Source organism: Bradysia coprophila (genome assembly GCF_014529535.1).
Source record: "Bradysia coprophila strain Holo2 chromosome X unlocalized genomic scaffold, BU_Bcop_v1 contig_38, whole genome shotgun sequence".
NCBI classification, from domain to species: Eukaryota; Metazoa; Arthropoda; class Insecta; order Diptera; family Sciaridae; genus Bradysia; species Bradysia coprophila.
In genome coordinates, this window is record NW_023503327.1 from 990,485 (window position 1) to 1,016,208 (window position 25,724).

The window sequence follows — 25,724 nt, forward strand, 5'->3', positions numbered from 1 at the left end:
GGTAATCACTCGTACTATTGAGCCGTATAGGGACTTTTTGTGTTTAAAATTCATCGACATTGAAATATGTGCAGTGAAAGTTTTCAACCGAAGACTTACACTCTTCTTACTGAAATTTCTCGATGTACACAAAACGTACATGGTCGTGTGGGGTATCATTTGAAAGGTAATTTAATGTGCTTTTGGGCCAAATAGGGCCTATGAAGTTTGGATGCATCTATGATGAAATATGTACACCTAAACATTTCAACTTATATTTCATCGTAGATGCATCCAAACCACATAAGACTGAGTTGATTGTGGCAATCTTTTCCGGTAACAACTGATTTTGACTTGATTGTAGTTTAAAGGATCCAAAGCGCACAGCTTTTAGTTCCAATTTCTTGCAATTTTAAAAGTAAACTCCTAACTTGTTACAGAAGGAATTGACGGTAGTTGCTGACATACGGTATTTTCTTGATGAGATTTTAACTTTTAATTGACAACAGCCACCGAAGCGCTAATTTTCCAACACCTCCTGCAATCTCACCCTAAGATTCACCAATAAATCAAAGTTTGTTTATTCTTTCAGAAACGGCAATGTACACATTTAATCTGTTACTTCTTGTGAATGAAGTGCTCACGTTTGATGCAAAATCTTTTACTTCATTTGTTTAAATATTTATTTTCCTATAAAGATGAGTGCTAAAGTTCATTTTGGCTTATGTTGGTGGTCGTTGTCGATAACAGATGACCTTTCTAAAAGGTTGTATTTGTCAATCTTTCCTTCGCTAACAGCAAAAGAATGTCAAGTCTGCACCAAATTCTTATCAACGTTGTTATAGTCGGAACCAATTTACGACAATTTATATTTTAGAGAAAGAGCACGAATTATTTGTAGTAACACTTGACAAAACATCATGCAAGAAATAAGTGGCTCAATTGAAAAGACTCTTTTTTCGATGCCTCTCTTCGTTTTGTATACACAAACTAACTGCCACATAACTTCCATCCAATCAATACACTTGATGTATACCACTTTCTTCAACACAACACAAAAAATTGTTTTCCTTCAATTTTCGTATTTTTATTTCCTTTTTAATGGTAGTTTTGCTGCAATAATTTATTTGATCAGCGCAATCAATTGACGGGAAAAAAAATTCCAAATTTTATTTTCGTTGTTAAAAATACACCAATTTCGCAGTGGAATGAAAGGTTACAGATTGTTTCCTGTACATTCAGCGTTCATTTGGTCTTGCAATTGACAAGTCAAAGAAAATTTTGAATTCTCAGAAAATCGAGAGTTTCCGATGATTTCAAACAAATGGAGAAAGTGGTGGGACTTTGTTATTAATGCTGACAATGTCGTCCAATAAAATTGACTTTAGTGTGCAGTGTGCACATTCGTACTCTGATCTTTACAGTATTTCGGAGGAAATGAACTAGATGTGAAATACGGAATAAAACAAGGAAATAGATGACATAGGTACTTCACATGTTGTTTGACGATGCTTCATTCTGATAACATAGTGTACTGTTGATTAGTCTCTAACATTACTGGTACCTTCAACTGATGTACTTCCGCCGTATGAACACAATGAAATATTTACACAGTCAAGTCACATTACACATTTTATGCATTCTGCGCAATTGTGAAAAGTAGAACATTGTCTGAAGCTCAGCAAAATTCAAACCGCCTATTGAACTCAATCAATACATCGGCAACATTTCAAAAACGTACTCTGTCTGTCAAAACCCCTCGTAAAAGTGTATTAACCTGTGTGTAGGTAGGTTTGTCATGTGATACCATCACCGCACCACTCTACCGCTAACCCATATGAACCTGGCCCAACTCAAACTATGGTTATTATTATTGAAATATGGAAAGTATCCCCGTGATATCTTCGGGATATGTTGTTTTGCTTGCATTGCACACACACAAAAATTTGTGGTTTTTTTGAATTTGTAACATTTTCAGGGATTGCACACAAAATTCCGTTCATAACGAGAAAAATGATTTTAAAGCGGAAAATTGGGAATTTTTCAGTTCTTATTGGGAGAGAATTTGTTGTATTACCCAGGCTGAGTTGTACATTGAAATTTGCGCAAGCAGCGTTTCACATTCACCTCAAGACCAATTTCTTTGCAACTCAACTAAAGTTTGAATCGAAAACTGTACCTAATGCCGGTACGTTGTTCTTTTAAATTTATCACTTGGAAAAGCGATAGTTTCTCAAGCGTGCTGTTGCTTTAAAACAAACTTTTTCTCAGAATCTTTCAACGAAGGAAAACAATTAAACAAAACTTCGTTTTCACAGCATTGTTGAATAAAAATTATGATCAAAGTTTTGTTGAATCAGGTAGCTAACAACACATTTAAGTGTTGCCTTTTAAAAGGAAAATAATTTCTGTCAGCACCCAGTCGAGACACTTGTTTATTTATGTTATGTGATTTAACACTTCTAAAAAAAATATTCTGATGAGAATACTGTGAATATAAACGACTATTTTCAATTTCATGGAAAAGCACAACTGAGCGAAAAGAAAATTTCAGTGAAAACCATCTGTACTGACACTCCTTTAGCATTTGAAATTATTTGTCTGAGTAAGATTTTATCGTAACTGAAGCGTCACCCTCAGTTCGGCCATAATATTAAGATTTTAAGGATGAAATCACAGATTATTCTTAAAGCTCATTGGCATGTTCATGTCTAGCGAATTATAAGAGGAATGAAAAACAAATTTTAAACCAATTCATCATCGCGTATATGCTCACGCATATACCCTACAACGACCAATATTTCTTCCACGGGCCTTCTTCTCTCTGACGGCCTATCGGACGATCTCTGAAGTTGACTGCACCCGATCGCCCAATATAACAAGTCCCGACCTGGAGCTTCTAAATAAAAAAATGGAAGAACACCTACCAACATCATCACATCAAACAGACCAGTCGCTGTTATTTACTACATTTATTCTCTTGAAATAAGTCTGGGCGTAATAGACAGATTACTATTATTGCAGTGGCGTTCTCATCTGCTGTTCCAGAACAGTGAAATATTTAGAATTTGACTTTCACTGCCTCTGTACAGGATGGATAAATGATTTTGATTGTAATACAGTATGCTCGACAATGACTGTTTGTGGATTTCCCATCCACTTCCGATGAAATGGGAATGTAACGAATTTTTGGGATTTTTGAAATAATTATTCTCTTATCAACATAACAAATCCCTGTTCGATACATTGAACATACAGTGTACATTGCTGCTATAATACACATCGTCTTTCGCATTAGAATTTTTCTTTTTCTATTTTTCTTTCATTATTTCATAGCCAGTCTGCTTTAAATGTATGAAAACAAAATTTGTATTTATATAATCCTGGGTGGTTGTTTGTTCGTCGCATAATCGTTACCATGTTGATGATTAATGCAATTCCAAAATGTTTCATTTTTCTAGTCACTGAATCTGATCGAAATTGCCTTATTGTTGTGCTGTAATATGTTATAGGAACCAATATGACCTGCTACCGCTTCTACCATTAAAAACCCATGTAAAAAGCAAATTACTTTTCTTTCGACTCCAAATAATTTCTGAATGGAAAAGCATTTTACGATTTCCCTCTCACTTTCCACCTCTCTTCGTAGAATATGTCCTTCATTACTTTCAATCTTTTTCTGTTGCAACCGAGTGGCATACCACCACAGCCAACATTATTAGTACATTATAGTAAGGCTGCGAGCGCACTTACGCCGTTTAGCACTCCGTTTACGAGTGAACAATGGAAGCTCCTCCCACTTTCCATTGTTAAAACGTAAACGGAGAGCTAAACGGTGTAAGTGCGCTCGCAGCTTAAACGTAATAGTCATGCCGGCGACCGTCTTAAATTAAAAGCTTCTCTAACTATCGAACCAATGCAACAGTTTCGATCTTTGAATCTCACCAAATCATTGTGGCTTTTGCTGCATAATCCCAGCAGAGAGTGCGAACCAGCAGCAGCGTCAATTTTCATGAAATAGTGGAAGTACAATCGACGTAATCGTTCTGCCGACCGTGAATTGATTTTCTTATTATTATCATTATTAAAGGACGATAACTCAGCACCTACGAACAAGCTCTCGAAGGCCGTCTCGCCTGACACACACACACTCACGGATAAAGAGAGAGAGAGAGTAAATGTCGTAACGGGAATGAGGAAAATGCTTAAATGAATATTTACATTATTCCAGTCCAGAAAGCATTTATTACCATTAAATGAATTGAATTTTTCTGTTATTGAATTATTTATTAATAATTGGATAAAAGGTCGAAACTGGATGAATTGTGCGTTTACATTTAAAATTCTTGTCGAACATGATGGGATACGTTTTTTTTTTTGATCTATATACATTTATGGTAATCAAGTTAAGTATATGGGGGACTGATTGGAATTCATGCATAGAGAAGAGAGAGAGAGAGAGGAGATAACAACATTGAAATTATTAATCGGGAAAATGTAACATTTTACTATTCTTTCGTTAACTTTGTTCGGGTTTCATTTTTTTTTTGGGGGGGGATGGGATGAGGTGGATAATTGATTTTTCAGTTCAATGACGATGATGTCACCACGAAACCGTTTGGACGTCATTAAAGTAAAAACTCTTTTCCATATTTCCCTTTGTAAATACATTTTTCAAACTTTGCACTCCTTTCATCCCATGGAAATCGTCTTCGATTGAGTTAAAAATATTTCCACAGCCAATTAATTTACTTTGCAAAAGTTTTGATGCTGATATTTAAAGGTTTCACAAAAAAAAAATAGAAAAAGAAATTCTTTTAAGCTAAAAATGATGTAGCTAGCCTAATCTCAAGATTATTTCTCTGAAAAATGTTAGAGCTAAACTTTGTGCAAAACTTTTTATGAAATGTGATTCTTTCACAATTTTCTACTATAACTGAGAGTTACTTTTGCTGACATTAATGTGTATACTATCCGAAGCACTCCTTCTTCAACACAAAATTGAAAGATGCAAAGGCTTCCCTTTGATGGCAGTAGTGAAGTGGGTCGTCGGCGTATCACATTTCAGAAAATGTAAATGTTACTTTCGTTAATTACATACAATGACAATGTCTTTCTGTTAGCGGTTCTACCTTTAATTAAAGCATTGCGGTTTGTCTCTGCATACGCGCGAAGAAGCATTGGTATTTGCAATTGGAACACAGTTCGGTAACAGGAAAGCATAGGAACATGGTTCAACTCTTCGCTTAATTTAATTCAATTCAATTGTGGCATTTCGAAGCACATTGTTCACGGTGAAATTCCTACTTAATTACTGTGGAATGTTCAAGTATTACATTGTCACACTGATAGAAATGTGCAATTTGAATAATTGGAAAAATTACCGTTGCGTTTCCGTAGAGAATGTGACAGAAGAAATGTTAATCTACATGCCTCATTTAGTTAGACTGACGGACGGGTGTTGATGGATAGAGAGAGAGAGAGAGAGAGACTGAAAGTTATGAAATCGTAAAGACGTTCATGAAAGAGCGGTTGCTAGATGTAAATAATCAGGAATAATCAGAACAATTGATCTGTTAAAGACTTTAACTTAAAGCTATTGATCAGTTGAAGCTTTTGCTCAGTTAAAGCTTTCGCTTAGTAAAATCTCTTGATCAGTCAAATTTCTTGATCAGACAAACTCTAGAGAGAATTTGCGGGAATTTAAAGCTTTCCAAAAAGCTCTTTACAATTTAAAGTTCATAACGTGTTCGATCTGATGACGAGCTGAAACTTAACGTGTTCCAAACTACTCGACGAAATGAAACTCGTGATGCTCTAGACCATTTTAAACTTTGGACCGAGTTAAACTTTAGTGCTGTTTTTTTGGGGGGAATGAAGTAAAGTTTGTATTCTGGTTTAATTGACTTGTGCTACGCATCCATTTATTCATTAAATTCTTCATTTTATATTAATAAAGTTTTCTAGTTAAGTGTATTGAAACACAACGAGGGATACATAAAAATTAACCCGATTTTTTGTTCAGCACAAATGAAACGACTACGAACGTATCGTAATATACACTACATACACTACGAATCGTTTTTGATTCAGAAAAAAGAAACTTTTGATTTTCCAATGTTTCCAACATGAAATTAATCTACAAGTTGTTCCATAGACGAGATTATGTTAACATGTTTCCAACACTCCAACAAACCGACATCCATAATTTGCATATTAACAAGCACAGTACAAAAGTTGGTCTTGTATATCGTGCTTCCAGTCGCACTGTTCCAAGTACTGGGTAATTTATCTCACACAAACACAAACATTTTTACGATATACCCATTAACGGAGGGGTTAAATTACATTCATTAAATATAAAATTATACAGAAGCTGTAAAATGTTATTGTTTGCTTTGCGTTCTGTTGTGCGGGTTACAACAAAAACATGCTGTTCACGGCACACATCATAAACTTTGTGCTTTAAAAGTCTTTTGTGTTTTAAAAATTGCACGTATTTAATGTCATTTGTCACAGGAATATCGATATATCATTCAACTCAAACTTTGTACGAAACGAACGTTCGAAGGATATCGTACGTGGTAATAATAGACCCGTAAAATGCTGTCGCAAAAAACCGCTGAAAATTTCATGTAGCTCCGGAATCAGGGCTTATAATTCTGAAATTTTTCGTGAATTCTTTGTTTATTTGTTTATTGGTCAATAAACAGACCTTTCGACCAAATAACAATTTTTAGGAATGTTCAGAAATGTTCAGAAGTTTTAAGAATCTTAGGAATGTTCAGGAATTTTAAGAAATTCTTAGATTTTCTAGGAAATTCAGAACTGAAATTCCGAATAAGAACCCTTGTTCGGAAATCACAAAGTCTCACAATTTCCAGCTCGGAAAATCATTTGAAAAATCTAAAAGAAGATGGACACAAAACCGTTTGTGCTTCCGAAAATATTCAAAATAAATGATTTTTCCGGAATTGGCTACCCCAGTGGATGTGGTTCGGCGAAAGTCATATTTTAAACAAAGGGACTCGCCATGAAAATGCATATTAATGATAATGAATTGTTAAATGACACAAAACAATCACGATTCATGGAATTTAATTCGATTTAATGTGATAGGCACGACCGTGTCTTTTGTTGCATTGCGTTCGAATTGAAATGGATAAAACCGTTTCATTCGAAATTTAATTTAATTCCATCAAAAGCTCTTTAATTACGAAATGAAATTGTATTCCTTGTTATAACTAACTGAATGCTGGAATTATATTGATAAGATGCATGTACATTGTACATGACCATTATCAAGAAGAGTGTAATTTTATCGCTAAAATAAAAATTGTTAGCGGCGTCAAAGTCCGAAAATCGTTCCCAAAATTCATAACAGATAACTGGTAAAAAAGAGCGTCTTGAAATGTACCATTTCTTACCGTATTGTAAATTCAAAATATCGGATTCGACCCCTTTTTTATGCAGCGCTCGCTACAAACCATACCACTAAACGCTCAATCCACGCGTTTCATTGCCTGATTTTCGTGTTTCATTCGATTCGTGGAATTTGAAATTATTTTTTCCTACAAATTGCCAAAAGATAAATCACGTTCGACCGTCTTGACGAATTTGTGATCCAACGTTTCGAATTTAAATATTTGAAATAGAATTAATCTGCATTCGTCACAGTAAAATGTTCGAAAGATTTATTTGTTTATTCTTCGTTTTACCATCAGTTTTACAGTTAATACACAAAATGTATCTACGAAAAACGGCTAAATTTGGGCGTCAACAAACAAAACACGATTATACAAATGAAGTAGAATTTAAATTAATGAAATGGAATTATTGACACTTGAATGCTGCTTCTCCGGTTTTCCTCTCTCTCTAACTTTGCCCTTCGTTCCGCTGACTTTGTTACAAGTTTTAAAAAAAAACAGTTAAAGGTCAATGTCACAAAAATCCTCACAACAAATTTATCACACTCTTAGTTCCGTACTGTTAACGTTTTTGTATGCTTAATGAAATAAGAGGGTGCTTCTTGTTCGATAATCGCTCTATAATTGTCATGATGTGATGCTTAACTCAACCATTTTTATAGGTCATTAAAGTCCCTCCGCACATAAAGTGTATGGGAATACGTTTTATGACCACACACAAAATATTTGCCCACATTTATAGATAAAAACGAGTTCCCTGACACACTAACACACAATCGTTTAGATACAATGGGAGATCTAAAACAGATTAGGTTACGCAAATAAGTGGCTGATGGAGCGTTTTTTTGGCGATTCGGTTTTTATTCCTTTCCGATGTGAAGTGTTGTCTTGAGAAATATGTAAACCCATTTTAATTACCTGGAAATTTATATTCTTTTTATGTTCAGGCAAAAGTATCGCATTTCGTTGTGATTTCGCGTGCCATCCCTTTTTGCAAAGTTGCGATGTAGGTACGTGGTATTGTATAGCTTCGTTATACCATTAATATTTCTGTGTTATGTGGTTTTCATACCCAAAGCCGTACACATAAATTTACAGTGTACGGCGGTTTTTATTTAGCGATTTATCAGCAATTATATTAATCAAATGAACCATAAAATATATATTTTATGGCGGGGGTAAAAAGCAGACGCAATTTCTAATCGAAATATACTCGAATCAAATTCCGGTTTTGTATTGGACGAATTTTCGCAATTGGAACGATATTGATATTAATTAAGTCTTTTTTGCCATAGAATTGCGAAATTGGAAGGGTATTTAGCATTATTGTATACACAAAATGGTAAATTTCTGTGAGTGCAAAATGAAAATATCTAAAGTTCCGCAGTCATTATAAAATTGTAGTAATTATACCGAATTACTAGACAAACGAAGAGCGCGGCACGATGTTTGTAATCATCTCTCATCATTGGGAAAGTTCGGTGTATTTACTTATGCTATTCGTTTATTCAAATAACGAATTGTTGTTTGGATGAAACCATAATTGGGCATACAATTTTTACATTTTCAACCCAAAGCGAGTGTATTGCTGATGAACGTTTTTTCGTTGGCATGAAAATTGCTTTGCTCTGCTTTTCTTTGCTCCACTTTTTTATAATTAACAAATGTCAGAGGTTGTACACAAATTACGAACGATTTTTTTTTGTGATTCCAGCCCCGTAGACATCATTCATAATGGATTACGACTATTTGCATATCTATCTGTATTTCATTTTCAATCATATCTTGCATCTTGTCGCACGCGTGACAACTCTATCAATGGTTCCCTTCGCAATGATTGTAAACTTTCAGGTATGATCAAATGTCACCGTGGACGACACGACATAACGATTTTAAAAACGTATTCAAACGCACTCATTTTCATACTATTTTGTCATGAATACGTTTAAAATGAATCGACTGATTTTGAAGAATAGGCCATACCTGGTATGTACGTAAAGTACATATTCCTATAAAAAAATTATTTTGTGTGAACTGTACGAAATCCTTGACAGCTCTCTCGCTCAAATGCTGTACGTAATTTGTGTACAACCCCTTAAGTGCAAAAAAAGCCCGATAACCAAACAGAGAAAAGCCTATTTTGCATATCCACATAACCAAAACCAAAACCGTTCAGAATATCATCACATTCTGTGTCCAGTTTTATTGGTGTATTGAATGTGAAGAAAAACACAATTTGCATTGAGTTCCTATGTTACTGGTTCCAAGCATTCGTTACAAAGCTTAACAGCACATGCTAACAATTTTCATTTTATTTTCATAGCTCAGCATCACAAGCACACAAATTTTGGTTTTTTGTTTAATCCCTGCGGCTCTCAGTCACATATAAGTCCAATTGTCAGTTCAAGGTGAATCATCGAACGCCACCATGGTATAATATACAATTTGTTGTCCTTTGTCATAGTTCAATGCTGGGCATTTTTCTTTTTTTTTTGTTCACAAATTATTGACCGCCATGTGATGGGAATATTAAACCGTCCGTACTACACACCTATATCAATTCCCATTCCTAACATTTTACGATCTTGAACTTAAATTAGTCCAACTAATAGTTCATTGAGCTTTTCTAAGCGTAAGGTTTTCGTATTTCTTTCAAGGTTTCTTTAATGTACTTTTACGGTAAAATTGAAATGTGATATTTTCCCATCGACTCCTGGCTGGATGTTCTTGTTGACACTCGAGATTTATAGTAATCTTCATCGAATTTTATGTAACAAATTTTCGTTATGATTGGATGTATCACCAAACCATAATATTCGAGAAATTTCTATTTTTACTTAGACAGGGGTGTAACTTAGAACAATTTTTATTGTCGCTGCTTAGAACAATTTTTGATTTTTGTACCAGCCCTGGTTGAATGTCGTTCAAAAACATCGTTTTTTAATTTTCTGAATTTTATAGTTTTCGGCAACAACGATTTTCTGTTATAGTAACTTTTAATGTCTTCGCGACAATTTTTATGGTAAAGTGGTACACCCGTTTACTGAGTGAAAACGTTGACCTTTTTGCTTTCAGCATTAAATATGACAATAGTCGACAATATTTCTATCATAAAGATGTATTTCACTCCCTAAGATAAGACGTGAGTGTACGATTGAACGAACGTGTGCTATATTCATCAGACGAGCCACTTGTCATTAAAAGTTGTTTTTTTTCTAATTCTTTCCTCCAACAAATCGCTACAGTCTCTCGGAATTAGTGTTGGAAAATTTGTTGGAATTTCTGTTCATTTTTTGTATGACTGGTGTTTAGCATTATGCGGGCCTAGATAATGAGCTATGCGAAACTCGAAATACGCTTAATCTAAAGCGGGTCGTATGATGATATTTTATAGCACCTCTGCGTCGTCTGTTGTTGGCAATCTGACATCTAATTCGATAAAATGCGACAATTAAATGAAATTTTGTTCACACTCCATCAACATACCGCAAAAACGTAAAAACAATTTTTTTTTCTAAAATTTTTAGTTTATTTTCTCGATATTTCACTAGTTTTGTGAATCTTACGTTTCACGATTACCGGCCCTGCAATGAAAATTAACGGACTCCCAGTCGTGGGGATAGAATTCTACTCACTGCACCCTATCAAAATAAGTCGTTACTTCATTGACATGAGCCTTAGTACCTTCTTGAAAATGTAATCTCTTACCTTCGGATCGGAATCGATCGACCAAATTGCGTATAGCTTTCCCAAGTTTGGCAAGTTTGTTTTAAAACAATTGGAAGAGGCCAGAAAACAAAAGAATTTTATGTAAAAATCGCGTTGCTGACATTATCTGTATACGTTACGTTACTAAAATAGGTAATTTTCCGAAATTAAGAAAACTATTCAGAAAATGCAGCGTGTCGGTTGTGTCGATAAAATAAATCAATGCCGCACCAGTAAAAACACCTTTACTCGTTCAGCTAACAAAAAAATTTGCCAGCCAAACGGTAACGAAATTGCAGAAAAACTACATTACGATCCTGAATTCTGCCTGTTAATTTTCCAGATTAAGGCAAAGATATGCATTTCACTCTGTGTACGTTTTGTGTATTACGTGGTAACAAGTATTTAAATTATGAACCAACCATGGATATTGTTATACGAAATACAAACAATAATAAAAAGAATTTTTTTTTCGTGTGTTCTGTTACCAACGAAACGCAACGCTGTTGAATATATTCCTTGAACTTGGGCTGGATATTAAAGTGGAAAAAAAAAACTTATTGGGGCGAAAATATCATTATTCATTCATGTGGGTTATAAAAATGAAAAATTATTCACATTTATATGTATATTTGATTCAAATTTGAATACAAAGATAAGCCAAGTCTTTCTCACAACGTACAATGTTGGACGTATACAAGTGGATGAATATATTGTCGTATGTATACATATCTATCTATACGGACGCACGTATATAGTGTGCAAACAAAACACACATTTTATATTTATAACGTAACCGCAGACGCCATAAAAGAATTTTCCAGAAAACATGCAATAAATACTTACCAGCAGCGTGGCGTTTTAATTAATGATTTAATTATGATTATGTTCGTTATCACGCAGAAAAGAAAGGGTTCAGCCCATAAATTTTGTACAAAACTTGGAAATATTATATTTGTCGTCACGATTGAAATTTATATCTGACAATCAAACAAGTCCGCAAAAAATCTGAAATGAAAGCGTAATGCACGTGAGCTTTTTTTTACCGCCCATTCTTATAACGCTTTATTGCTGGTGGAAAATATGGATTCTCATTTCGAATGAATAATTGTTGTGACTGTGTACTATTAATTAAATGAAAATTTCAAGCAGTGATTTAGGAGAGAAAGAGAGAGAGATAAAGAGAGAGCGATACGGCATTCGCTGAAAATCGGCTTACATTTTGGTGTTGAAATAAAACTATTTTACGGTGAATTCTGTGTACATTACTCAATGGTAAAAGTAAAAAAGACAGGATAGTAATTTCCTTACTGGGAGAACTAATTTAACAAAGAGAAAAGGAAAACGAAAATATTCTTGTAAACTTTTCTGTTTGTTAATATTTTGATGAAGGATCAGTTGTGCAAAGCTAACTTTTTTTAAGCTAACAAATAACGGTCAAATTTCATACAGTTCGACGAAGGAGTACCACTACTCCTCATTCGTATAATTACAAAGACTATTTTTGGGAAAACATTTTCCTAATTTTTCCAAAATTTTAACACTTTTTTCAACATATTTGTTCCAACATTTAAGGAAAATCAGGAAAATGTACAAAAATGGGAAAACATTTTTCCAAAAAAAAAGTCTCCGGATAATCATGATTGGAATTGCTGAATGTAAAGGCAGTGCTTTTTAGTCTTGTTATTGCTGGAGTTGTGAAATTTCCATCGCAAAACTTGGGTTTCTGTTTGGTCGATCCACATAATCTCATCAGAAACAAAACGTTTTAGTTAATAATTTTCAATGACTTGCTTGCGTTCAGCATTAGAACGCGTGCCTGCAAGACAGCTAGTTTTTTTATACTGTTAAACTTGACAGTAGAACAAATGACAAATCAAGTTTGTCAAGAAAAATTTGATATTAAGTCTCTTTCGCGTCACTGCAGTCAATAAGTGGTCAACATATTGTATGAAATTTTGATATATCAAACCTCATCAAGCAAGAGATGAAAGGTCCAAAAAATTTTTAGAAAATGAACTTGAAGTTCTTTGAAAGTCAATCATCTAAGAAACCGAAATCGTTCAACTTAAAACGTGCAGAAATTGAAAATTAAATTTGCTTCAGCGATGTCCTGCAATTGCCTGCAGTTCCAGTGCGACCCTGATAGAAACCACGCTTACAGACGGTAATACGTATGCATGGATACTCAAACAAATGTGCATAAATATGAATACATTTAGAAAGTAGATATTGTAATGATAATGAAGTCTGAAAATGCAGACGTCTGTATAGTGGACAAATCCTATTATCTATTAGTTCCGTTCTCAGTTTGCGCTTCGCTGCCGTTCGCCTGCTTCACAAAACAGAGTATATTTAATGCGCATAACAAAAAAAACAGCATACTGAATGTTTCGTTAAATGGGAAAAATAAAACCTCCACAATAAAACGAAATTAATTAAAAACATTTTGCCGAACATTATTTGAATTCATTTAAAAAAAGTTTACCGCATCGTATAAGCCGTTCCCATGCATTGAACCGATACACGAAAAAGGAGACGAAGAAAAACTGGAAAAAAAACTTTTAATAATGAATTTCAGCTAAAGAATAGTGGAATGACAAAAAGTAAAATGTTTGTTGCTGTCATTATGAAAAATGTTGTATGCAACTCGGTGATAAAAGATTTTTCTTTTGCTATTGTCAACTGGCCGTACAACGCATAAAATCTTTAGAGAGGCGAATTTGTGAGAGAAAATATATGAAATTCTCTCACAAATTCGCCTCTCTAAGGTTTTTATGCGTTGTACGATAGTATATAAATGATAGGTAGCAATGTCGACAGGTAACATACTATTTCAGCACTCGTTTCGAAATTTTTTTGATGATTATTAGTTCTAAATCGGTCCTAAATCGGTGCACCATTTATACTATTTCAGGCACAAAATGTGCATAGTCATACTCCTGTGACGATTGCACGCAGGGCCTTTTTTAGGGAATTTCATTTAATAAAAATTATGACAAATTTCCGAAAATTAATAAATTCCCAGCAATTGTGAAATTTGTGGCAATTTTTAGAAACTGAAATTCCCAAAAAATAGGCCATGATGCCTGAAAAGGCATTTTTTACTTGGTCTCTCGGTTTCAAGCAACATCTACCATAAATTTTGTAGTTAAAGCTAAGCATACGATACACCTCCCGAGCGAAGCGAAATTTTCATCGAAATTTTGGCTGATCGAGTGCGTTTAAGCGAAAAAATGACAGAATGTTCATACATTTTCTATTCTATCAATGCAATCCTAAACAATAGTTATTTACTTAACAAATGATAAAAAATTGAAAAGTAGAGTTTTCGTGTGAAGGGGCGAAGACGATGGCGAGGTCAATCTTTCGACGCCCTCAGCATGTAAAATCCATTACATAACTCGGGATAAAAATGAAAAGTCTCGTTTTCTTGTGTTAATTGACCTCGGCTTCGCCTCGGATCAACAAAATTCACACGAAAACTCTACTTTTCATCTTTTTATCCCTAGTCATGTAAAATACTATTGCATGCTTTAGAAACCTAAACCAAATTTCTTGTTTTCCCTAGGTGTGTAATAAGCCACTTTCGCCGCTATGGAAAACAAAAGCATGTGAAAACATAGCTAACACCGACCCGTACGAAACACCTATTCGTATCAAAAGCCTTTAATGTGAAACTCTTCATTTCTCTTACTTCATTTTCTTCTCTGCTGAAAAGCTATTCTCCCTTTTAAATCACTTACATTATCCACTCTTTGCCTTGTTATCATATACAATTAAATTGCCGGAGGCAATATAGACAGCCCCGTACGAAGTCAAATTTCATAAATTCCTATTTAAACAGCTATATACCGCTATATTTACCTATATTTCACTGTAAATAAACATTTCACAGAGGAATATGCTATTATATAGCTCTATATGCCTGTATATAGCTCAATATAGCTGTATATAGGTATATATAGATGTCCATATATGGAATCCCTGAAACCTCACGCACATAACAAATTATTTCCATGTTAACAGAAACTCTCTAAGTATCATTTTTCCCAAGATATTTCTATTTTACTAAAATCCAATATGGCCGCCGGCAGCCATTTTGTTAGAAGACCGGAAATAGTACCGACGCTTTACATTCGTTAATACCTTTCAAACAAAAAAAAAATCATGAAATTCGGTCAAAATTTACTCGAGATATTGACAAAATACTCCACGTTCACTGTACTTCCGAGTAGCCAGATAAGAGCTCACTCCAAGAGACCTAGCTCACGCTCCGGAGAACATAATTTCATAATTTCATTTTTTCCCTGATTGGTACGGTCAATACCTATCTAATAAAGCTAAAATAGACGAAATATGTTCAAATGTGGCCGACCTACAAGCAAAAACTGCTTGCCGCCCTGTGCCTGTTCCACACCAAGGGGTCTAACTCACGAGTCGGTCATCCGATTTCCATAAACTTTTTTTTTGTCGATCGGTATTGTAAATACCTTTTATTTGACGTATCACTTACAAGTTTAACGTTTAAATGTCCGGAGATATCTTCGAAAAACCGTAAAGCACTTATTGGGCCACAGCTCGGGAGGGGTCGATCCAAAATCACTCATCTTCGAACTTAGCCTGTCTTTTGACATTACCAAACGGGAAAAAAAGAATTTTCAAAATCGGATGCGTTTTACTCAAGTTATCGTGCAGACAGACAGACGGACAGACGGACAGACGGACAGACGGACAGACGGACAGACAGACAGACGGACAGACGGACATTTTTTTTCGCGGATTTGGCATCTCTAGACAACCACAATAGGTTTCCCCTTACTCAGGGAGTCCAATTCGACGTGTTACAAACGTATGCGTAAACCTATAAGACCCCAGTACTTCGTACGGGTCTAATTACTTCACGGTAGTATGTGCAAACCCTTTGTATTGTTTGCTCTGTGGTGGCTCTGCCACAAGCTAGTAAGTTTGGTGATGAGTTTAAATTTTATTTCAACCAATGTTCGCTAGACTTATTCGTGAGCGAATTGGTATAGTGTTCTTAGAGCGCTGTTGCCATGGCCTGATGAGATATGGTACTCTTGAACTGATTAATATGCAGTTCAAGAGTCGAAAGACGTATTCAATTTTCTCTCAGGTAGAAAGAGTGATCAAATACTTTTCAAGAAAACATCCTTTTGGGAAATCAAATTTTCTTAAATTCGATAGTAACGCCAAATTTTTCCGGAAGGGCAGGTAAAACAAAATTACCACCGAGTAGCATGCAATGTTTTTCTAATAAATTACAACAAAAGTTGAAATTTTCGTCCCAGAATTGTGATTTTTTAAAGCAGAAAATTGAAAATTAATAATGAGAACATGACCACCTTCTGCCTGTGTCTTTCACATTTTTTTTATTATTTCATGCTTTCGTTATTTTATGGTTCAACGATTGTAAAGCATCATAAGAATTTCTGTTTTCTTAACAAACTTTATAAATGATTGAATTTTCATCAATGTTTCTTCTAACGGTTTTGCGGTTTTTATAAAATTGAGAGACTAATTTGCTGTACCATTTAATAGCGACAAGCTCCATTCAAACATTGGGAAAAGAAATGATAACAAAAAATGAAAATTATTCTCGTCAGATTTTTTGAGGAAAGTTTTTATGCTTTCTGTCGCAACCAAAAATGTTGAGCAGACGAGAACCAAATTAAATACAAAATGTGGAGATAGAATTTAGCATTTAAAATTGAATGTACTTACGGTTAACTGAGGACGAATAAAGAGTTTTGTGGTCAATGTGGCGAACACGAATTTAATTTAATTATTGTTGCAAATTAGTGTTAGTTGATCAATGGTCATTGTTAATGTACTGTCAAAAAGAACACATATATTTTACGAAGGAAGGAGGCCTGTCATGTTGAAAAGGACATTCGGTCAAAAAAAAATTATTTTCGTGTGTCAACATTAACAAAAGGTTTTCCCTTTGGGAACTGAACATAATTAACCTAATAGCATATTGTGCGTCGTCTAGAGCTGCTAATGATTAGAGGAACAGGAACTGGATTACAGCACCTGTAATATTCAACAAACGTATACTGAATCTAAAATTTCAGTGTAAATGCATAAAAGGTCTGTTCTCGTGCATTGGACATGCAGTAATGTCCAGCTTTTCGAAATTTATCCAGTTAAGTGGCTCAGTGCAGATGTTTAGCTCTTGAAAGCCTTACGTTTGAGGTTTAATCAATGTTTTTCTGTGGTTTTTCCCCTTTTTCCCAAAACCAACTAAAATGGAATTGTTGGCCTCATAATACCGAATTCATTGAAGTGAATACATCTGCCAACAACAAACACAATATTTCACCAAACCCATTAACTATTATGTCAGCATATCAGAACGATTAACTGAATCGTAACATGACTTTGACGGAATATGTTTCGCATTAAAATGGAAAATGGAAAATAGATCGAAATTAGCATCACCGATGCTTTAATAATCCAACATAATGTGCGAGATCCGCTACAACTAATAGGTTTGTTCAACTCGTACGAAAGTACATTTCGGTGGACCTTATAGTTTCATTGCAACAAGGGCACACACTTTCTACACCTGTCGAAAAGGGAGTTTCCGAAGTTTGTTGCTCAAAAAGCACACCTGTTAGTTAGCTTTACCTCATGTAATGAATTACTTTGCGAAGATGCGTTTTAGAAATTACCGATTTTCAATTGTTTGTGTGTGTACGCGCAGCCTAACACACTTAAGTGTTGACAGTTAGATCCATACGTCCAAAATACGCTTTCGATGTAGAATTAAATCTGGCCAAAAGTAAAACTTATACGCGAAATCTTGATCTGCATTTATGAAATTTCAATAAGCGCACTCGTACTGCTTCATGGAAAAAGTTAACTTTAGTCGAAATGTTCGCATCTGCGCAATGTTGACCACAAACAAAATTCTTTTTTTTTACCAATCTCTTGAGGTTTTCGTATCTAGACATATGACGCCCGCACCTAGACCGAATCCTGACAATTATGAACGAAGATTTTCAATTTAGTTGGTCGCCCAACCAGAAAAAGCTTAGATATAAATCCAATTAGAGTCGAAAGCCAAATAACTTCGAAATATCAGCTTGACTAATTAAATATTGACTTTCATTGAATGCTGTTTGGTGTGTTTTTCAACATTTTTTTCCCTCCATTTGAATGTAGTACCAGGCACGAAATCCTAAATTCATTTTACATGCAGTGCAATTAATTAAAAGCTTATTCCTCGCTGAGTCCATGAATAGAATAAAACGAGCCATCAGAACAGTCGGAGCGTTTGCTGCGACTGAGCCCCGTACAAACCCGTATATCTATTGCGTACGTGACCCTAGTGCGTCTGTCACCCTACTTTGACCGTAAGCCTATGCGCCGATTAAAGTAGTTAAAGTAAAATTATTATGTAATGTGTACATCTTAGAAATTGCGCATAGCGCAATTACGAAGCCCCGTACGACGTTCCTTTCAAATAAAAATTTCAAATAGCCCTAAAATTTTAATTTATTGAGTATAAATACACATAGGGCCCTAGTATCGGCCTCAGTCCGAGGACCCAAATTAAATTTTTTTTCAACAACATTCTATTCGGCCTTTGATTACCTTCCAAATGAAACAAAAATTACGAAAAACGGATGAAATTTGCTCGAGTTATATGTAAAATACACATAGGGCCCTAGTAGCGGCCTTAGTCCAAGGACCCAAATTTAATTTTTTTTCAACAACATTCTATTCGGTGTTCGATTATCTTTCAAATGAAACAAAAATTACGAAAAACGGATGAAATTTACTCGAGTTGTATGTAAAATACGCATAGGGCCCTAGTAGCGGCCTTAGTCCGAGGACCCAAATTTATTTTTTTTTTTCAACTACATTCTATTCGGTCTTTGATTACCTTCCAAATGAAACAAAAATTACGAAAAACGGATGAAATTTGCTCGAGTTATATGTAAAATACACATAGGGCCCTAGTAGCGGCCTTAGTCCGAGGACCCAAATTAAATTTTTTTTCAACAACATTCTATTCGGCCTTTGATTACCTTCCAAATGAAACAAAAATTACGAAAAACGGATGAAATTTGCTCGAGTTATATGTAAAATACACATAGGGCCCTAGTAGCGGCCTTAGTCCGAGGACCCAAATTAAATTTTTTTTCAACAACATTCTATTCGGCCTTTGATTACCTTCCAAATGAAACAAAAATTACGAAAAACGGATGAAATTTGCTCGAGTTATATGTAAAATACACATAGGGCCCTAGTAGCGGCCTTAGTCCAAGGACCCAAATTTAATTTTTTTTTCAACAACATTCTATTCGGCGTTCAATTACCTTCCAAATGAAACAAAAATTTCAAATAGCTCTAAAATTTTAATTTATTGAGTATAAATACACATAGGGCCTAGTATCGGCCTCAGTCCGAGGATCCAAATATTTTTTTTTTCAACAACATTCTATTCGGCCTTTGATTACCTTCCAAATGAAACAAAAATTACGAAAAACGGATGAAATTTACTCGAGTTGTATGTAAAATACGCATAGGGCCTTAGTAGTGGCCTTAGTCCAAGGACCCAAATTTAATTTTTTTTTCAACAACTTTCTATTCGGCGTTCAATTACCTTCCAAATGAAACAAAAATTTCAAATAGCCCTAAAATTTTAATTTATTGAGTATAAATCGGCCTCAGTCCGAGGATCCAATTTTTTTTTTTTTTCAACTAAATTCTATTCGGCCTTTGATTACCTTCCAAATGAAACAAAAATTACGAAAAACGGATGAAATTTACTCGAGTTGTATGTAAAATACGCATAGGGCCCTAGTAGTGGCCTTAGTCCAAGGACCCAAATTTAATTTTTTTTCAACAACTTTCTATTCGGCGTTCAATTACCTTCCAAATGAAACAAAAATTACGAAAAACGGATTAAATTTACTTGAGTTCTATGTAAAATACACATAGGGCCCTAGTAGCTTTTCACTTCTAGGGCCCTAACTCACGGTCCACTCACCCGATTTTAAAAAACTTTTTTTTCCTGGATTGGTATTGACAATACCTATTATTTGCCGGGTCATTTACATTTCCATCGTTTATTTTGCCATAAATATCACCAAAAGACCTTAAATCACTTAGGTGGCCCTAACTCACGAAGGGCCGACCCGAACATGCCCATCTTCGAACTTAGCCTCACTATTTTGACTATCTTTCAGGGAAAAAAAATTTTTGAAATCGGATTTGATTTACTCAAGATATCGACGTGACAGACAGACGGACAGACGGACAGACGGCCCAAATTTTTATTGCGGATTCGTCATCTATGAACATAGGCAAACACTTTGCCCTTACCGTCTGCTTCGAATTCCATCAATTACACACGGCATCGTAATCCTATAAGCCCCTTCGTACTTCGTACGGGGCTAAAAATAATTCCAGACGCTCTTTTTACTCTCTGATACGAACGATTTTTTTATGGGATCCGCGCTCATTTATTTTTATTTTATTTTTCTATATCACCTTTTATATGCGTTGGTCGTATATTAAAAATATGTAATCCGCACATATTATACATATAAAATGGTGGCGTTGTTGTATGTAAATTTTACTTTAATTATACAACCTCATTGAAAATATTTCCTTAGAAAAATGGGTATTTACTACGTACACCCCGGGGAAAACACCACACAGACACACACACACAGTCGAATAGAAGTACACAATTAAATATGAGCTTACCATAAAAGTCAAAATAATAATTTTCTTTTTCACACACATTTTTGCTCATACCACATCGCACCAAAGCATACAGTAAAAATGGTACAGGTTTTCATAGAAAAATCGTTTAAATTTTTTTTTATGTATACAGTCACGTTAGCTTCAACATAGAACACATTTCCATTTCCATTTAAAGTTATTAATTGCAAGTACATTTTACTTAGCTTTCCTGAGTGCTATTTCGTATATATCTCTTTGGCATTCTTGTCATTTGAATTTAAAGGCCAGTACACAGTTCGTGAGACCGTGCAACAACATGAAAAATGTCTGAAAGATAAACGTTTACATAAAGAATGAGAAATGTTTGACAGATGACATTTTATGTCAACATTTTTCTATCATTTTGTATGGGTCAATTTTTCAAGAGTTTTTTTTAGACATTTTCCTAGAACTGTGCACTCATCTTAGAATCTTGTCACTGCTGAATCTGTCAATGAAAACTAGGATGACCAAGGCACGTTTTTAATTTTGATGTGTGTGGTATTCTTAATTGCGGCGCTTTAAACAAGTGCGGAGTTAAATTTGGTGGAAACATTTCAAATTTTGCGTCTGGATTCGAAATAATTCGAACTGCGTGAAAATATACGTATCTGTTCAATCTAGCAACTGAACGCAACTGTATTACCGACCGATTACCAATGAGACTTGTTTTTTATTGGGCTATAACACTTCGTTCCATTTCTCTATCATTTTTTTTTCTCTCCCAGACCATAAAACGCATAAAACGAATCGGAAATTTGGTAAAATTAGCATCGTCACGCGATACATTTTGTTTATTAACATTAATATGAAATTTTACGCACATTGTTTGCATTTTATATACACCCCGCATTAGACACGAAAATTGTTTTACGTTTATTTGTCTTTTCATTGTTTTCCAGATCGCAAAAGGGGTGGTGTAAGCATATTAATCGAAAAATTTCGTTTCAATGCACATTAAATGGTAGAGCTTTTGTCTATAACATTGTCCTAGTTAGAAAGTTAACGCCAATTAATGGGTTTCGCTTTAAGAAAATGGAAATGTTAAATACAGTCGCTGTAGATTGTATAGATTTCTCAGTTATTAAATGTATGTTGCAAAGATCGGCGCTAAAAAATTTTCTTCGTCGTCAGTCTATCCGTTACGAGCCTCATTTAAAATTCTTATTCTCCTCGCAAAATAATAGAGATTCTGTTTTAATGATCGAAGAGGGGCAAAATCAGTCCAGTAGGCCCGTGGATATGGTTTCCATATTTTCTACTTAAGTATCGAATCAAGAGCAGAACATTTTGTATGAAAGATGGTTACACGCATAGTGTCACAATAGATATACGTATACGTATCGCACTAGGATTACGTACGCTAGGTATACGAATTCATCAAAATTTTAAATACAAAGGAATTCACTTCGACTAGTTGTCGTAGATATGAGTGGGCAATGGCCAGGGTATACATAATTTCTCTACAGCCCAGGTCAAACTATAGAATTGTTTTGTCCATGACAATCGATACCATTTTTTATAAAGACACAGCTTAAAGTATGAAGAAGAAAGCCCCTTTTTGAGGCACAGTTTCTGTGCTCTGGGCACATCACTTTTTCTGGCAGCCCACTCATTTCTAATGTTGTCGCTGTTATTCACAACGATTTTCACCATATCCAGTAAACGGTCTCTGGCATCCTTACTAGCTTAATATAATAACCTAATATATAAATACCTTTAGCACCATTTTGTCCCACGTCCCACCTCTCATCTCCACACGTTGACAACACACAAAACATTGAACATTAAAAAAATGTTTTCGTGTCAGTTTATCATGTGTAATGGTCTGTTATATTTCTTTTTTACTTTTTTTCCCTGTATTTATACACCACACCGACCGCAGTTATTTATTTTCATGTTTGAAAATTATATAAAATTTACTGCGAAATAAATTTGTAATGATGAGCGTGAGTGTTTCTCTTCTTCTTCTTCTTTTTTTTATAGTGCCCCCAGAGGATTATATTACACACATTTGTGGAAAAATTATGACATTAAATAGATTTCCCTTTGTAGATTTCTGGGGTATCTATTACCCAGAACACCACAGTTTAACAACTTCGTACATTATCCCCAATAAAAATTTAAAAAAAAAAATTATTTGCTACGGGCACTTTGTGATTGAGCATAAATGATTCTGTTGACTGTACAAATATTATGCAACAACTAGTTGCGATATGATTCATAGATTCTGCATAATCGAAACAATAGCGGCATGCAGAATTCTGAGCTTAAAATCACAGGCGAAAATTGCGAAAAATTGTTGAAAATACGATCTGCATTTAACGGTACTAGCCACGTCTACTCAAACACTCATTAAAAAGGAGAAAAGCTTGCGAATACCGAAGACCAGTTAATTTTCATCTGAGGTATAAACTGTTAACGGAGAGCGGAAATGAGTTAAATGTTACTGGCCTTGAGTGCAATGTCAAAAATTTATAAATTTAAATTTAGATTTTTCGAAAAACAAATTGTCAATGTGCTTCTTCTCCCACATTGCCCTCAAGGCCTGTTACGTTTATCTGAGCCGAAATATCTCGTTGTTAACACTTTATACTTGTCATCATATACTTGAGATGGTAAGTTGAATTAACTGGTTGGAATTATATTCCCATTTCTTTGGCCACAACAACAGTGCAAACGAAGAACGAAGATCAATTAAGTTTAGCTTGCCTCGAGATTCAAGAATGAAACTAATTCGAAATTCAAAGTTCGAAATTTCGAAGTATGAATGTTGTTTGTATGTGTCTTCTGTCATTTTGACATTGTCCTCGAGACCAGTTAGGCGTAGCTAAGCCGAAGTATCTATCCATTATATTCGTTAAAGTTTGCGAAATTTCAACAATTTTTCTTTGAAAATATTGGACAGTTTGAATTTTCTCATATTTTCCATATTTTAGGAAATTTCGTGAAAATTTGAAAAATGTTTTTCCAAAAATAGTCCCTGATTATCACATAGTCAGGAACCTGTTATGAAATTCCAATGCTAATAATGCTAAAACCGAAACCTACCTGAGACCCACATTCCGACTCTGCTTATCACCACAATAGTGTAAATTTACCGAGAAGTCGTTCGTGTTTCGGTGTTTCTTCCTTTTTCTGTAACTTCGAACTGTTAATTACAGTCAGTCATGCAATGATGGTCACACATTTCTTATGTTACCGGTTGTATACCTGTTGATAAATTAAATTTACGATAAATTTCACACAAAAATTATAGTTGGAAGTTTCGTCTTTCTTGTTGGTATTATTCTTTCACAAGAAGAAGAACACAATAACGAATATATCAAACAACAATGGGACATACGGTTGGTTGGTTGTTGTTGTTTTTTTATTATTATTATTTCATCTAAGAGGGTGATATTACCTTATTCACTGAACAAAAACTTGCCTGACTCATTTATTATTGTAGTAAAGAATAGGTTGGAAAATGAAATGAAACTTATTTCAACTCATATTTCACTAAAGGCGGATTTAATGGACAAATCTTTAGTTTTTTTTTGTCGTCGTTGGATATTCTGTTAAGAATGGTGCAATGTAAATTTCTTTGGAATTTCTTTCAACATTGCCTTTTACTTAGGGAACTTGCTCAGAAGGCATATTCTGAAGTATTAAAATTAATTTATTTGCATACAAAAGGATGTGCTCCTTGCAACGTATTAATCGGATAATTTAATTTAAAGTACTCAGTACAATGAAATTGATTGTTTGTTTCTACGAAAAACTTTCTTTTCATTTACTTGCATAATAACAATTTTATTGTAAGAAATTATTTTAAAAAAAGAGCAAAGAAAAGCAAATTATTTCTACATACGCCACAGGAAACCTGTAGAGGTTCCACCATTTTGTTCTCTTTGTACTTTACATTCTTGGAGAAATAACTTCACTCTGGTGAATATCCATTAGGGCGCAGGGGTGAAGTTATTTCACAAAAAATAGAGCACTGAAAAACGTACTAGAACTGTAATAGAAATATTCGAAAATCTATTTTATGTGAGCTTTAGTTTTGAAACAGCATTTCCAAGCACGGAATAAACTCACTTTATGATTCACATCGGAGGTACGACATTGATTGAAAATTATACTCATTTGACATTGACGAATTCCTTGTCATATTCGAAGAAAGTCTTTACAAAAATCTTTTAAAACAACGAAAGACTGTGATTTTGGACAAGGTAGTACTAAATGATCCTTCAAAATAGATAAAATAGAAAAAATAATCCTCTGGATTCCCCAGGTTCCACCGACTAAAAGAAATTCGACATGTACACACGCACCGTGAGAATCAAACAGAATGACTGTTCGCTTAATTCATGATGCCAATTCTTACAGGACCATGAAGTGAGTGAGCCACTTAGCCACTTACAAACCGCAAAGATTTAGCCAAGCTCTCAAAGACTCTGTACCTTAGAGATGTGAACCAACCTTAAATGACAAAATAACTAGCTCCCTAACTTCAGATGTGAGAGAATTGATTCAATATTCTATAGGAAACAGACACCGTTAAGATGATGATTCCATATCCATGGATTTGGATGCAAACATTGTCCCGTGATTTACACATACTTTTTGCAATTAGTTCTATCCAAATTTTATCGAAAGTAGCATAACTTACGGCGATTTTCTTTGACGGAATATCAACTTCTCAGCTCCACTTTATAAAACATTTTTTAATTAATTTTCGTTAAAAAAAAAATGTTTCAAGAAGAATTAAACAAATCATTTCGGCGAAGTATACCCACTCTCAAAGCAAGTTAGTCTTATTCAGAATGGGAGATTTTTTTTGTGTGAAGAAAAAAGCAGTAG

The 25,724-nt window shown here is 34.6% G+C and overlaps 1 protein-coding gene across 4 annotated transcripts in view; it reads left to right on the forward strand.

Annotated features, from left to right (window-relative positions):
* Positions 1 to 25,724, forward strand: part of LOC119069630 (eye-specific diacylglycerol kinase) — a 194,842-nt gene that overhangs the window by 79,251 nt on the left and 89,867 nt on the right. The gene's annotated exons all lie outside the window — the stretch shown is intronic.